General features: G+C 34.1%; 1 protein-coding gene across 4 annotated transcripts in view; it reads left to right on the forward strand.

Annotated features, from left to right (window-relative positions):
- The window catches only part of Fam133a (family with sequence similarity 133 member A), a 46,222-nt gene that overhangs the window by 8,687 nt on the left and 20,838 nt on the right, over positions 1 to 16,697 (forward strand). For all 4 annotated transcript variants that reach the window (XM_038316527.1, XM_038316526.1, XM_038316528.1 and 1 more), the window contains exon 4: positions 15,082 to 15,154. The gene's annotated coding sequence lies outside the window, so the exon portion shown is untranslated. The remainder of the gene's footprint in view (positions 1 to 15,081; positions 15,155 to 16,697) is intronic.

The following is a 16,697-nucleotide window of genomic DNA, read 5'->3' on the forward strand; positions in this document are numbered from 1 at the left end:
TATTCCTCAGTATGGCTATAGGTTCTGGCCTTTTCCGGCTCCCTCTCCTCAGCTGCCCACGGAACTAGCTGGGGGCATCTCCCTGGATACCTGGGAACCCCTCTAGAGTCAAGTCTCTTAACAACCCTAAGATGGCTCCCTCAATTAGGATATATGCTTCCCTGCTCCCATATCTACCCTTCCTATATCCCAAGCATCCCATTTCCCCAAGCTCTCCCCATCCTCCCCTTCATGCTTTTCTCTCCCCATCTCCCCTTGCCCCATCCCACCCCACCCCCAAATTCCCAATTTTTGCCCAGCAATCTTGTCTACTTCCAATATCCAGGAGGATAACCATATGTTTTTCTTTGGTTTCACCTTCTTATTATCTTCTCAAGGATCAGGAATTGAATTATAGGCTCGATGTCCTTTATTTATGGCTAGAAACTGATTATGAGTGAGTACATCCCATGTTCATCTTTTTGGGTCTGGGTTACCTCACTCAGAATAGTGTTTTCTATTTCCATCCATTTTCATGCAAAATTCAAGATGTCATTGTTTTTATCACTGAGTAGTGTTCTAATATGTATATATTCCACAGTTTCTTCATCCATTCTTCCACTGAAGGGCATCTAGGTTGTTTCTAGGTTCTGGCTATTACAAATAATGCTGCTATGAACATAGTTGAACAAATGCTTTTGTAGTATGATTGGGCATCTGTTGGGTAAATTCCCAAGAGTGGAATTGCTGGGTCCTGGGGTAGGTTGATCCTGAATTTCCTGAGAAACTGCCACACTACCAGCAATGAAGGAGTGTACCCCTTACCTGACAACCTCTCCAGCAAAGGCTATCATTGGTGTTTTTGGTATTAGTCATTCTGACGGGTATAAGATGGTATCTCAAAGTTGTTTTGATTTGCATTTCCCTGATCGCTAAGGAGGTTGAGCATGACCTTAAGTGTCTTTTGGCCATTTGAACATCGTCTGTTGAGAATTCTCTGTTCAGTTCAGAGCCCCATTTTTAAATGGGTTAATTAGCATTTTGAAGTCTAGTCTCTTGAGTTCCTTATATATTTTAGAGATCAGACCTTTGTCAGTTGCAGGGCTGGTGAAGATCTTTTCCCAGTCAGTAGGCTGCTTTTGTGTCTTAGTGACAGTGTTCTTTGTTTTATAGAAGCTGCTCAGCTTCAGGAGGTCCCATTTATTCAATGTTGCCCTTAATGTCTGTGCTGCTGGGGTTATATGTAGGAAACAGTCTCCTGTACCCATGTTGTAAAGTACTTCCCACTTTCTCCTCTATCAGGCTCAGTGTGTTCAGATTAATATTGAGGTCTTTAATCCATTTGGACTTGAGTTTTGTGCATGGTGATAAATATGGATCTACTTTCATTCTTTTACAGGTTGACATCCAGTTATGCCAGCACCATTTGTTGAAGATGCTCTCTTTCTTCCATTGCATATTTTGGCCCCTTTATCAAAAAATCAGGTGTTCATAGGTTTTTGAGTTAATATCTGGGTCTTCTATTCAATTCCACTGGTCAACTTCTCTGTTTTTATGCCAATACCAAGCTGTTTTCAATACTGTAGCTCTGTAATAAAGTTTGAAGTCAGGGATGGTAATGCCTCCAGAAGTTCCTTTACTGTATAAGATTGTTTTGGCTATCCTGGGTTTCTTGTTTTTCCATATAAAGTTGATTATTGTCCTTTCAAGATCTGTGAATAATTTTGATGGGACCTTGATGGGGGTTGCATTGAATCTGTAGATTGCTTTTGGTAGAATTGCCATTTTTACTATGTTGATCCTCCCAATCCAAGAGCAAGGAAGATCCTTTCATTTTCTGGTATCCCCTTCAATTTCTTTCTTCAAAGACTTAAAAGTTCTTGTCAAATAAATCCTTCACTTCCTTGATTAGACTTACCCCAAGGTATTTTATGCTATTTGTGGCTATCGTGAAAGGTGATGTTTCTGATTTCCCTCTCTGCTTCCTTATCCTTTGTGTATAGGACGGCAACTGACTTTTTTGGAGTTGATCTTGTATCTTGCCATGCTACTGAAGGAGTTTATCAGCTGTAGGTGTTCTTTGGTGGAGTCTTTGGGGTCGCTTATGTACACTATCATATCATCTGCAAATAACAAAAGTTTGACTTCTTCCTTTCCAATTCGAATCCCCTTGATTCCCTTATGTTGTCTTATTGCTATTGCTAGAACATCAAGCACCATATTGAAGAGATAAGGAGAGAATGGACAGCCTTGTCGTGTTCCTGAATTTAGTGGGATGGCTTTGAGTTTCTCTCTGTTTAATTTGATGTTAGCTGTCGGCTTGCTGTAAATAGCCTTTATTATATTTAGGAATAACCCTTGTATCCCTAATCTCTCCAAGACCTTTATCATAAAGGGGTGTTGAATTTTGTCAAATGCTTTTTCAGCATCTAATGAGATGATCATATGTTTTTTTTTCCTTCAGTTTATTTATATGATGGATTACATTGATAGATTTTCGTATGTTGAACCAGCCCTGCATCTCCGGGATGAAGCCTCCTTGATCATAGTGGATAATTTTTCTAATGTGTTCTTGGATTCAGTTTGCCAGTATTTTATTGAGAATTTTTGTGTCAATGTTCATGAGTGAGATTGGCCTGTAATTCTCTTTCTTGGTTGAGTCTTTGTGTGGTTTAGGTATCAGGGTAACTGTAGCCTCATAAAAGGAATTTGGCAATGACTGTTCTGTTTCTATATCATGAAATACCTTAAGGAGTATAGGTATTAGGTCTTCTTGGAAGTTCTGGTAGAATTCTGCATTGAAACCATCTGGTCCTGGGCTGTTTTTGGTAGGGAGGTTTCTGATAAAAGTTTCTAATTCTTTGCGACTAACAGGACTAAGATTGTTCACCTGGTCCTGGTTTAACTTTGGTATATGGTACTTTTCTTAAAAAAATGTCCATTTCTTTTACATTTTCCAATTTTGTGGCATACAGGTTTTTGTATTAAGATCTAATGATCCTCTGAATTTCCTCTGTGTCTGTGGTTATGTCCCCCGTTTCATTTCTGATCTTAATAATTTGCTTGTTCTCTTTCTGCCGTTTGATTAGTTTGGATAGGGGTTTGTCAATCTTGTTGATTTTCTCCAAGAACCAGCTTTTTGTTTCCTTGATTCTTTGGATTTTTTCTGTATTTCTATTTTGTTGATTTCAGCCCTCAGTTTGATTATTTCCAGTCTTCTACTCCTCCTAGGTGCTTCTCTCTTCCTACCCCACCCTGCCCCCACCTTTACCCTAATATTTTCTTTTTTAAAAGTTATTTTTCATAGGTAGACTCTGAAGTAAATTAAATCCCAGACTTTGCTTCTGTGCTCTTACTTTACTATCTAGTAAAAAGATAGAAGATACTATCTAGTATCTTCTAGATACTGGGCTTTTCGTTTCATTTTCCTGCATCTGTTCTTAGTCTTTAAAAAAGGACTACCTATAGATCATTACATAGAGATTAAATAGTCTTTGCTGCTGTATATTTTGTCATCATTAAGTTGTAGACAGAAAGTTTCTTGTTAGGATTTCAAACACCGCTATCAATTTCTTCTGTATATGATCTAATTGTTGCTTTAGACATAATACACACACACACACACACACACACACACACACACACACACACACACACAACCTTTCAAACTGTAATTTGCCTGAGGGTCAAAACACAATATATGTTGGGCAACCTCTTGTTATTTATAACATTATTTGATCCAGAAAGTTATAAGGTCATTAAACAGTTAGCCTGTCTATTATTTACCTGTAGAATGTCCTTTTTCATTTCAACACCCACCTTGAATCACATGTTCAATGAAATATCTAATGATGGAGATATGGTTTAGAGTTTAAGAGCACTGACTATTCTTTTAGAGGACCCAAGGTTGATTCCCAACACCTCATAAATGCTCACAACAGTCTGCAACAACAGTCCTTGAGGTCTGTGTTCTCTTCTAATCTCCACAGACACCAAGCACACATAAGGTGTACAGACATACATGGAAGCAAAAAAAACCCCATACACATGCAAATAAAATAATAATAAAATCATTTTAAAATAAAAGTAAATGTTAATTTAATATTTATAATTAATTTATAATTGAAATTATTATTTATAATTAATATTTAAATATTAATTTAAAAGTAAATTATAATATTAATTTATAATTTTGCACATTATAAACTGTCCCCATTCATTATGAAGAATTTCTTGCTCCTAAGCTACACATTTTGTCATATCTAAGACAAATTTACTTTATCTCATGGCTCTGTATATTTTTATTCCATTTTAAATATGTAACATCAATTTTATTTGCATTAAATATATCTTAAATTATAATAACACTAAAATTGTGAAACAATAGCTTCTGTTCTTGATATTTGTTTATTTAGTTATTTACTTTTTAAAGGTTTATTTATTTATTATGTGTGCTATGTTCTGCCTGCATGTATCTTTTCAGGTCAGAAAAGGGCACCAGATCTCATTATAGATGGTTGCAAGCAACCATGTGGTTGCTGGGAATTGAACTCAAAACCTCTGCAAGAGCAGGCAGAGTTCTTAAGCCCTGAATCATCTCTCTATCCCCCTGTTCTTGATATTCATAACCTCTCTTTTAAACTTTGTCTCTATGCTATGTGCTCTGTTTGCATTTATTTCCTTCTTTCTCTTTCTTTCTTTCTTTCTTTCTTTCTTTCTTTCTTTCTTTCTTTCTTTCTCTTTCTTTCTTTCTTTCTTTCCTCTCTCTCTCTCTCTCTCTCTCTCTCTCTCTCTCTCTCTCTCTCTCTCTCTCTTCCCCCATTTCTCTCCTTCCTTCCTTCCTCCCTCCCTCTCTATGTCTCTCTGTCTCTGTCTCTGACTCTCTCTTTCTCTTTTCAACAAGGTGTCTGTAAGAGTTGCAGGACTGCCAAATCTGTCTGTATAGCTCTGGCTGTCCTGAAACTGTCTACATAGACCAAGCTGGCCTCAACCTTAAAGAGATTCACCTCCCTTTGGCTCCCAAGTTTTGGGATTAAAGGCATGTGCTATCACATCCAGCAGTGTAATATTCAATGTAGTGTGTGTGTGAGAGGTAAGCTTAAATATTCAGCTAGTACATTTGTTTTCATTTATTTTTCTGTTAATTACTTCATAGTTCTCAGTTGTTCTCCTTGGAAGTGAAAAGTATTTGAGAGATATTTAATTGAATCTTATATTTACTAGATAAACTTTTAATGTATATTGTCGGTGTTTCTGTGTATTTATCACTACAAAATTTGAGATTACTGTACTTATGTTTATTATTATGTATACAATAGATAAGTGTTATTAGGATTTTTGTTTAGAAGTAGATCACAGAATAAATACCACTTTCATGTGCTCTAATAGTGGATACTTATCCTCAGCATTATGTAGAAAATGGTCATAGCTGTGAATGAATAATAATATGCAACTTAATCATTTTTACTGTAGTGTGTGATGAAATTAATTTCTTTAACTAACATTTTAGTTAACACAATAAGCAGTTCCTTTATATTCTAACTTCTAAAAGTCATACATTTTTATTATTAAAAGAACCTAGATATAAAATCAGATGATCTGACATTGTATGTTGTATTAAAGCATTATATTTAATGAACAAAAATGTACTTCTGGAACTACAACTAAAATTTAAGTTAGTCATGGCAACTCTTGTATTTCATTCTTACCTTTTACATTCTTATAGAATCATCAGCTTTAGGAATACCAGTCCTCAAGTTTCTCTGATTTACACAAAAGTTTTATAGTGAACTAACAAGGAGTATAAAAAAGCCAAGTTACCTTAAGAAAAAGATGGGTTTCTTTAATTCTAATATATCCAAAGTTGACGCCAAAATACTTTATTCAAAATTAAGTGAAAAATATCCCAGAAAGTTTTCCACATAATTATCAGTAGGAACAGAACGATCCTTTACTTTGAGTAATTAAAATTACCTATAAAATCTGTGAAACCATTTTGAGATTCACACAGTTAAATATAATATAGTATCTACAATATGTTGATATTAGTTGCAATATGAAATTAAATTTCTTCTTCCTGTGCACATTTTATTTAGAAAGATGCATTATATATGATCCATATCCCTGTGAGTGTCCCATTAGCACAGCTGTACAGACAAAGTGACAGAATCTAATTCTTTCCACATTATTGCTTTTATGGCCATGGATAAGTCATTTTTCTTGGTAAACTTCCTTTCTTATCCATAAAAGATTATATATATATAATATACACAGTACCATGTGGTAACTATATAAAAAAAGAAAATAATGAAGTCTGTAGAAATGGCTCAGTGGTTAAAAACACTTGTTGCTTTATCATAGAACCTGGGTTCCATTGTCAGAACACTCATGGTGCTTCACAACTGTAACTCTAGTTCCAGGGTATGTTATGCTCTCTTGTGAGTGCTGTGGGTGCCAGACATACATGTGGTACATAGAAATACATAGAGGTTAGGGTTAGGGATAAATACACATAAAATAAATTAATTAAAAATGTTGGTAGTTTATGTAAGTTAAAAACCAGTAAGTGTTGTCTATTATTCCTTTTGCAGGTATATTTAGAGATTCCCATCTTATTTAAATATGCATGATCCAGCATTAAGGCTAATGGAATTAATTGATCTGTATTTGATATGTTGTACAAGTGTGCCACCTCTTTCAAATTAAGGAATAAGTAAAACTTTCCTTCTAACTGAAAATTATACTTTTATTAGATGACAGTGGGTATCTTTGGATCACTTATTATGTCCTCTGGTAGTCATTTTTCTCTTAAATTATATTCTTGCATGTAAAGAATAGCAATGCTTCAACAAAACAGTATTAATGCACTCAATGGGAAGATACTTTATACTTTACTGTTTTTTATCTCAGTAATGAAGGAAGAAGGGTAAGGACACCATGCTTGAATACAAGTACCAAATAAGACAATTGTCTCATAAAGCTGTAACTGATTCAGGTCTCATAAAAGAATTTATTGAGTGTTGAGAAAGAAACATGAAACAATCATAAAGCTCTCTAAATCTACTTCTTCTTCTTCTTTTTTTTTTTTTTTTGGTTTTTCGAGACAGGGTTTCTCTGTAGCTTTGGAGCCTGTCCTGGAACTAGCTCTTGTAGACCAGGCTGGTCTCGAACTCACAGAGATCCGCCTGCCTCTGCCTCCCGAGTGCTGGGATTAAAGGCGTGCGCCACCGCCGCCCGGCTCTACTTCTTCTTAAATGAATGTCTTAAGACAGTTATAAACTATTTTTAATCATTATATTGAGCATGCTTCTTGTATAACTAATATGTGTTTATGAAGTGTTCTCTGATTTCAAGCAGCCAGAAAGTTCAATCATTACTATTTCTTTACCTGACATTATGAAAGTGTCCCTATTTTCTATTTAAGTTGGAGTAAACATTAGCTATGGAGAAAATTACATAACAGTTTAAATGGTTGAGCACTATGGTTAATGAAGCTTCTTAGTTGTTCCCTAGGTTTTTACTAATACTGTTTGCAGTTCATTGAAAAATCATCCTAAAAATACAACTCATATATTCTCTAATTCTATGTGATCTTCTAAACAATATTTGTTTCATGTGTATAAATGTTTACTTTGCATGTATGTGTGTGCACCACATGTGTGTAGTGCCTGCAGAGGCTGGAACAGAAATTTGTAACTGGAGTTATAATGTGAAATTTAACCCACATCTGTAAGAAAAGCCATTTGCTCTTATCTGTTTAGCCATGTCTGAAGCCCCATCTAATTTTATACTTCCAATAATACTTCACTATATTTCCAATGACTTATGCTAAAGTTTCACATTTGTGATAGTGAAATTTTAATAGTATCCAATTCTCTGTAGTCATATTGAGATGGGATTGATAAAATACATACTAAACTCTTAAAACACTGAGAGCTCTCAATCAGTCCTTTCTAAATTTGTATTTTTATAGTAATAAATGCTCAGTATTTCTTTCCTTTAAATATTTTACTCTTAGAGCACATTTGTGTGTGTGTGTGTGTGTGTGTGTGTGTGTGTGTGTATGTATGTGTGTGTGTATTGTAAATACTATAACAGAACCGCATAGGTCACTTTTCATATCTACTCACCTATGTTATTTTCTAATACATTTCAACTACCCTAGAGAAAGAACAAGCCATTACCTCATGTATTAGACTTTATTGTCACACACAGTTTATTTTCAAAAGAACTTACATATTTCTAATAAACTATTTTATCATTTAATCACATCACAATTTATATATAAATTGTCCACTTAACTTGCCAAATTTAAAATTGTATTATTGGCACACAAAAAGTCACATTAGTGCACTAAATTTTCAGGTTTATAGTGTTTTTTTAACAACCAATTTCTAAATATTAATACCTCATTCACTTTTTAAATGCTATATAGCCATAACATAATTTAAAAGAAAAATTCTCTAATATGTTTCAACATCTAATATTGTTAAAAAATTCCCATATGTAAGTGTTCAGTTTTATTAGTTCTTTCAATCTAGCTATTTTAGAGGATAGTTATGTGAAGTCATTTTAAATGGAGTAGATATTTAAGGTATTTCTTCTTATCTAAGACCAAGTGGTCAGCTCTCAGATTATATCATATGCATAAGATTACATTATATAGATTATTTATGTTATAGTTGCATGTTTATTAATATATGTATATGTATTAGGGATATATGAATATTGGAAATATATATAATTAAAGGCAAATGAAGAAATTGGTAACATGAATTTGAGACAGAGCAGGGAGTTCATGACAACAGTCATTGGGAGCCTATAAAAGTGAGAAATTATGTAATTATAATTTCCAATAATATAGAATTTTATAAAAAATTGAAATAATTAGAAATAGATTAGTTGAAATGTGTTTTGAATTTTTGTTATAACCTTTTCAAGTGAGATATAATCTATATTTCAATTTCCATTTTCTTGAATTATTGAAAATAGTGTCCGTAAATTTCTTCATAGTTTAAAAGATACTTTTGGAGGAATTTAATGCATTTTAGTAGAAAAGAAATTAAGAATTTTGGTCATGGTGAAAATGCAGGAGTGATTCTTAATAGTGACTAAAGATGTAAAGAATAGTGTTTCACATGAAAAAGGCATGCAATAAAATCTGTAAATATGTTCTCATATATATAATCTGTATTAGGCATATAAATGATTTGCTTTTGTGTTTAAATCCATAAAATTTAGTACAATTAGAAGAATCATGAACCTTTATTGTTGTGAGACACTTCTTGAATTTTAAACTTTTTTATATTTGTATTTAAGAAAAATGTTAAGCCATTATTGAATAATGTTGAACAATTTTTTTGTTTTTGTTTAGTCACATTTTATAAATAGAACTGAACCAGTGTTCAGTTACTACTTCTCTGAAATAGTTTCACACAAAAGCTACCTTTTGTTAATGAATCCATGCTCTTATTGTTAGTTGAAAGCTTTGTAACTGTTTTCCAAACACACTGTTTCATTGAATAGTTACAACGTTATCAGAGGCACTATTCCATTTCTTCAATTGGATTCTTTCCTTTAGTTCAAAATTCATATCAATTTTCTAGTAACTTGGACATTTTTTTAATTTTCCATTTATTTATTTTCTGCCTTCTCACCCACACGTGTGTGTAGTTTATCAGGCTAACTAATGTGAATTAGCCTTTATAAACCAGTTTCTCCTAGTATACTGATAAGATGGTAGATAGTGTCTCCATGGAAGGAAGTCAATATTATGTCTACTTGAAACAATCGTGTAGTGGACTTCATCACTTTGTAATAAATAAAACAATCATGATTTTAAATCTGAAATAAACTGGAACTTCATTTATTGTCAACTTAATTACTTGGAATTTTGCTACAGTGCAGTAAGCCTCTGGTCATGATCCCACTGGACTCTTGTCATAAGAAAATATATACTATGAGATAGATAAATGTCAAACAATCTATCACAAAGTATACATCAACCGTGAATGAAAAGCACAATTCACATAAGTGCTTAGTAATTGGTTATATTAAGAAGTATAGACTCCTTTATTTGGCATTCATAGTGATTTATTTTTTGGCCTCAGTATTTGTGAGTTTAACTTTCTCTCAAATCTTATGAATGAACCCAAATTCTCATATCCCTCCTTGTCACTCAGTATATTTCTCCTGTTTAAAATGGCTAAAGATATGTTTTAATATTCAAGAGTACATACACCTTTTTTTCAAGACTTAAGTCACTGACTAGCTTTTTCTTCATTGATCTATGATTCAAGAATCTATGATTCTTTCTTAATCATAGATTATATTTTTGAATGGCAATCTTTTTTAACCTGACTCATGTGTTTTAATTTTCATAGCTAGATTTGTAAGCATAACAGATATGATCAGCTGTTATTTACTCAGTTCTTCCTTTATAACACTTCCTCTAATGTTAAGCTCATAAAAAGGCATGCATTCATGATACTAAATACAATAAGGAAAATCATTCATTTAAATAAACACTGAAAACTAATATAATGATAACATAAATATTTACCAATTTAGTGGTTGCTTTGAAGGCACAGAAATAAAACAACCATGAAAGTTGCTTTAGGCATAGCTTAGAATATAATTTTAAAAATATTAAATAAGAGCATGAGAAACAAAAAACAACAATTATAAAAATATGTTAACACTATCATGTGTAAACTTGATACATCAGTGCTATTGACATACAATATAAAAATCAAGGCGTAAATAGATAAATGTTAGGTACAGCTGACTAGCTATTTGGAGATCTAAGGATAAAATAGAAAGGATAAAACAAAATAAAAAGAGACATGGTAGAAAATATGGATTGAAAATAATTTTCAATGATAGAGCTAATAAAATTAGGTTTAATGCAAAGGAGAAAGACAACATTTTCAAGTTTAAAAATTTTGGTAACACCAATAGTCCAATTAAATAAAATGATCTATCTACAAATTGAACACTAATCAGTAATCAACAGTGATAAAGGTTTTTAAACCTAGAAAAATGATTATAATATACTATTCAGTGATAGAAACATCATGCACATAGTGTTTAAATAACAGAATGTAGAAGTAAATGTCCTCGTCTTATAACCTATATTGCTGCCTCTGAAAGTTCACTGATATATGCGATTTTTGAGCTTCCTTAAGAAATGACTGTTTTATTAATGATCTTCATGGAACTTCCTCATGAGAAATAAAAAGAAGTGAAAACAGATACTTAGACTGCGAAACAGTGTTAATATGATGTTAACAAGATGTAGAAGATCTTTGATTTCAACTTATCGTGATTCACAGTATTCATACTTAGTTGATTTTTCTGACTAAATTATCACAGTGGGCAGGCTTGGTGACAGTTTTATAATCCCAACCCTGAGGTGTTGACAGAGGAGGCTCCTCACAAGTTCACAGCTGGCCTACCTGCATAAGAAGATACTGGTTAAAAAAAAGGCATTCAAACAAACAAACAAAAACTAGAGAAATGAAAAACAAAAATCAAATGTATCACTGTGGATTATGCTGAATTATTCATGTTAATTCATTGTCTTTGGTGCTGTCCAGAATCTCCTCTCTTCTCTCCTTTGCCCTCCTCTCCTCTCTTCTCATTTCCTCTCCTCTCCCCACCTCTTCCCCTCTCTATGTCTTCATGTATACAAATGCAAACATACATATACCTATACATACAGCCAAGGGTGAGTTGAAATTCATTATGTAGCTCATGACAATCTTGAGTATAATACACACTCTTTGGCCTTCCAAATAGTAGGATTCCATCAGTATTATACTATTTTTTTACTTATAAGCTGACAAAGAGAGTGCCATGACTTATACTAACATAGTTTATCATGCTAGCTAGCATGAACTAACCTTCATAATCCTGGTTACTACTGACATATTGATAGGATTGTAGTTAAGTGTCTCCATGGAAGGAAGCACATAGTATGTTTACATGAATGATCATGCATATGGCAACACTCGGCTGTTTGTTATTAATAAGATGACTATTTGATGTGAGAGAATATTATTTTCTGTTTTCTTTAAAATTTTAACAAAAATTACCTTATAATAATAGTCTCCTAGTTGGAATCCTTCCAGGATGCTGTGCATGTGCAGACCTTCCCTGCTCATTAGCAGAAGTGAATAAGAATTGATGGTGCCAAGGATCTGGTAGGGAAACACTACTACCTCTTCAATTCTCAAAGTCAACCATCTCTGGGAACTTGATTAATGACTTCTAATACCTCTCTAAAAAAATCCATCACTGGCAACTCCAACCTCCCCAGTTCCACTTTACAAACACCTGACCATGTAACCTCTGGATTCCTGCTTCTTTCATTACTCTCTGACATACAACACCTCTTTAATCACCTACTTCCTGAAACCCTATGCTCCCTGCCTCTCATCCTTAACAATGTACAGCTCCTGCTTCACTATCTCCCCTACCTACCTACTTGAAAATTGTTTCATCCACTTGTATAATACTGTTACCTCCACTTTTGAAGCACCGTACTCCTTAAAACACCCTGCTAGAAATCCCTGATCACACTGCCTCCAGAATACCCTAAACACCTTCCTGTGGAAATTCCTCGTCTCAAAATTTCCACTTCCTCTAACCCCTGGGTATCCCCTCATGTTATTAATTTTCCATCTCAAGAAATATTTGCTCTCCTAGACATCTGCCCTCCAGAATGTCCCACACACACCTCATAAACCCCTACTTCTGGGAAGAACCTTCTGCTTAATCCTTCAGATCATATATTTTGTAGCACACATGATTCTGAAACCCCTGCCCCCACATAGGGAGCATTCCTTCCACTCTTGTAACTCTTCACCTCACCATGGGTATCTCTCTTATCCTTGGGTATCTGAGCTCTTTAAGCACTTGAATTTCTCTAGTATGTGGAATTTTGCTCCACACTGCTCGACCCCACCTTCTACTCTTTTTTGATAACCCATAAAATGATATGATATACCTCTTATGAAATTACCAAGTCTTCCTACTGCCACTAATACTGAATAGAAACATTGTTGGTTTGTTTGTTACTAACAGGGTCTCGTTGTGTTTCCACCTTACAAGTTAAACATTCCTCCTGTTTCAGCTTCCTTGATGACTAAGACTACAGGGGAAGAATAACATAAAAATCAGCTTTTCCCAAGGTCTACATTACAGTCTCTAAAGCTTATGTGGTATAAATAAATCACATTGAGCCTCCTTAAATAAATAACTCTTTCTATGTTGAGTATATATGTGAAACACAGTCCAGGATTTATGGTAGGGGAAAATAGAAGAGGGAACTATAACACTGAGGCTTATAGGCATGCAGAGTCTGTTTCATTATGTGTACTTTGTTTTGTTTTAGTTTTTTTTTAAATATGGTTTCAACATAGTGTCCTTGCTGTCTGGAAATCTCAGTATAACTTAGGTGGACGTAGAACTTGTTATAGGGATGAAACTGCCATCAAGTGGGTAATCTTCCTGTGTCCACACCGTGTTCTCGGATTACAGATTTCTGTTATCATGCAGAACTCTAAGATCTATAGTGTCCCACAGGACTCTACAACAGGTGTTCAGTGAACATTATTTGAAAAGTAGATTTTTTTTCAAAGCCATTGTTCTTAATCTGTTTGGTATTAGGCTTTCTTTCCATTACTGACAAGTTATTGAGACCCCTAAGGGGCATCATTTTATATGGTAAATAGTTTGTCATATATATCATTGCAATTGGAATTTGTGGCTTTAAAACTAAAATACATCTTAAATGTTTGAAAATAGTAATCACAGTACTTTTATATGCTACCTAGTTATAATTTTCTTTAAATATCATATTTTTTCAAATTAAAATAGTGCCAAGAAAATGGGACTTCATGTTTTCAATTTTTTAATGCACAATTTAATACTTTTCATATTCCCTTCTACATATAGTTTTTTGTAAGGTATATTTTAGGCAGAAAAGAATCTTAAAGATACATATATACTGCAACCACATTTTAAGGTTCAGTCTTAGATGTGTTACTGTTACTAGAAATCTCTATATTAACAAATTATATGTACATTAAAACTTGGGAACAATATGGAAAATAGAAAGTTAATATATTCCATAAATTAAAGTTTATTTCAACTTCTCAAATGCTCAATATATTTCATAAAAAAGAGGGGCAGAATAAATATTGTGGAGGTAGTGTTAGTGTGGACCACTGCATTCTACTCATGATATGGCAGGACATTCTTAAACTCTCAGCAGTTGACTATACATGAGAAGAAAAAGTTTGGGCCTTTTGACATTCCATCACAGAAGGTGAGGGGCTCAAGAGGCCCCATCCCCTGAGAACTTGTAGGAAGTTAACAGTTGCTAGGAGAAAATGAAAATTTTTCTGTAGTGGTATATGTCATGGTAAGTTATCCATTCTATAAATAATCCTTCAACCACACTCCTTTAAACAACCCTTACTAAACTGTCTGGGTAACAAAACCAAAATGGCTTGAATATAGAAGGGAACTACTTGAGAAATGGAAGAAAAAAGAGAGAGTAGAAGGGGGCAAGAGTGCGTGATGGGAGATGAATTTTGATTGTATTCATAATCAAAATACATAAAATGATTTCATGAAAATATAATAATGAAATCCATCATTATGCATAGTTTATGTTAATTAAAATATTATAATAGCTTTAATAATTTATTAGTTTCTTAATTTTAAAACACTGTAAAAATTTAATATATACATGTATGTGATTGATGATGAAGTTTCATGAGGCAAGGAAAAGAAATATATTAACTAAACAAGTATGGGTAAAAAACATGAAAGTGGGAAGTAATTTCTATTGCTTTTCTCATAGAACATACACAATTGAATAAATGATTAATACTGAGAAAATACTCATCCACTTTATTCAGAAGTTTTATCTGAATAAAAGAATGTTTCTTTTTCCCTGGTCATCCTTTGTTAATTTTAGTTGCAATTTTTGTTACTTTAAGTTTTCATTCTATAACTTAAATCTTATTGACAAATTACCAGAAGGATTTTAACAAACTATCTCATTTCTTTTATGTATGTTAAATGGGAAAGAACATGAAAAAGAATTTAAAAGGAATAATCTGCAGAGGTGAAAGAAGTGTGAACAATCCAGATTCCAAATTAGGTAAGTAATTGACAAAGAGGGAATGATGTGTTTTTATTTGGTGCTGATAATGAAGCAAAGAAGAATAATAGTGATCAAGTCATTGCTAAAATGAACAACTGAAGTTGCTCCTCATACTGGGTTGTCTTGTGCAGCCTTGAAAATCAGGTAGGTACTTAGTTTTACTCCAAATTAATATCCCATTTTTTTTTTACTGTATACACTTATTTTTACTTTACTTTTTCACATGCCAGTATATCTTGGAAATCACTGTGTGGAGGTAGTAGACATTTCCTAGTCTTTTTGAGCAGGTAAATGATGCTCCATTTTATGGATGTGTTATAATACATTCACCTCGTCCCCTTTCTGATTGAAATTTGAGTTGTTTCAAGTCTTCTGCAAAAGCATGCTGTAGCGAATAATATGTATCATTTCATGTTTTTCTTTCCAGGATATGTTTGGAGTTTAGAATGGAATTACTGGATAAAAGAACTGCCCTTGTAATCTTTTTTTTTCCCTTCACTATGTTTAGTCCAAGGTCCTCCCAGCTCCCCCTAAGTCCAGGAAGGTGAGCAACCAAACTGACAAGGCTCACAGTGAGCCCGTCCATGCTGTAGAGTTCATGTTCATTGCAATTGTCCTTGGTTTCTCAGTCCTCCTCCACCGTCAGCCACATTCAGAGAGTCCGGTTTGGTCCCCTGTTCCATCAGTCCCAATCCGACTGGACTTGGTGGTCTCCTGTTAGATCTGTCCCACCGTCTCAATTACCCAAGAGATGCCCAATCATATTACAAAAGCATTTGTTCAACTATGTTTCTAGCAGCATTATTTGTAATAGCCAGAACCTGGAAACAACCTAGATGCCCTTCAGTGGAAGAATGGATGAAGAAACTGTGGAATATATACATATTAGAGTACTACTCGGCGGTAAAAAACAATGACATCTTGAATTTTGCATGCAAATGGATGGAAATAGAAAACACCATCCTGAGCGAGGTAACCCAGGCCCAAAAAGATGAACATGGGATGTACTCACTCATAATTGGTTTCTAGCCATAAATAAAGGACATCGAGCCTATAATTCATAAAAAATCCTAGAGAAGCTATATAAGAAGGTGAACCCAAAGAAAAACATATAGTTATCCTCCTGGATATTGGAAGTAGACAAGATTGCCAGACAAAAAATGGGAATATGGGGGTGGGGGGGATGGGGGGATGGGGAGAGAAAAGTGTGAAGTGGAGGATGGGAAGAGCTTGGGGGAATAGGATGGTTGGGATATAGGAAGGATGGATATGAAAACAAGGAATTATATATCTTAATTAAGGGAGCCATTCTAGGGTTGGCAGAGACTTGACTCTAGAGGGGTTCCCAGGTGTCCAGGAAGACGCCCCCAGCTAGTTCCTTGGGCAGCTGAGGAGAGGGTGCCAGAAATGTCCAGATCCTATTGTCATACTCATGAATATCTTGCATATCACCATAGAACCTTCACCTGGCATTGGATGGAGAAAATGACAGAGCCCCACATAGGAGCACCAGACTGAGCTCTCAAGGTCCTGATGAGGA

The sequence above is a fragment of the Arvicola amphibius genome, chromosome X (assembly GCF_903992535.2).
Source record: "Arvicola amphibius chromosome X, mArvAmp1.2, whole genome shotgun sequence".
Taxonomy (NCBI): Eukaryota; Metazoa; Chordata; class Mammalia; order Rodentia; family Cricetidae; genus Arvicola; species Arvicola amphibius.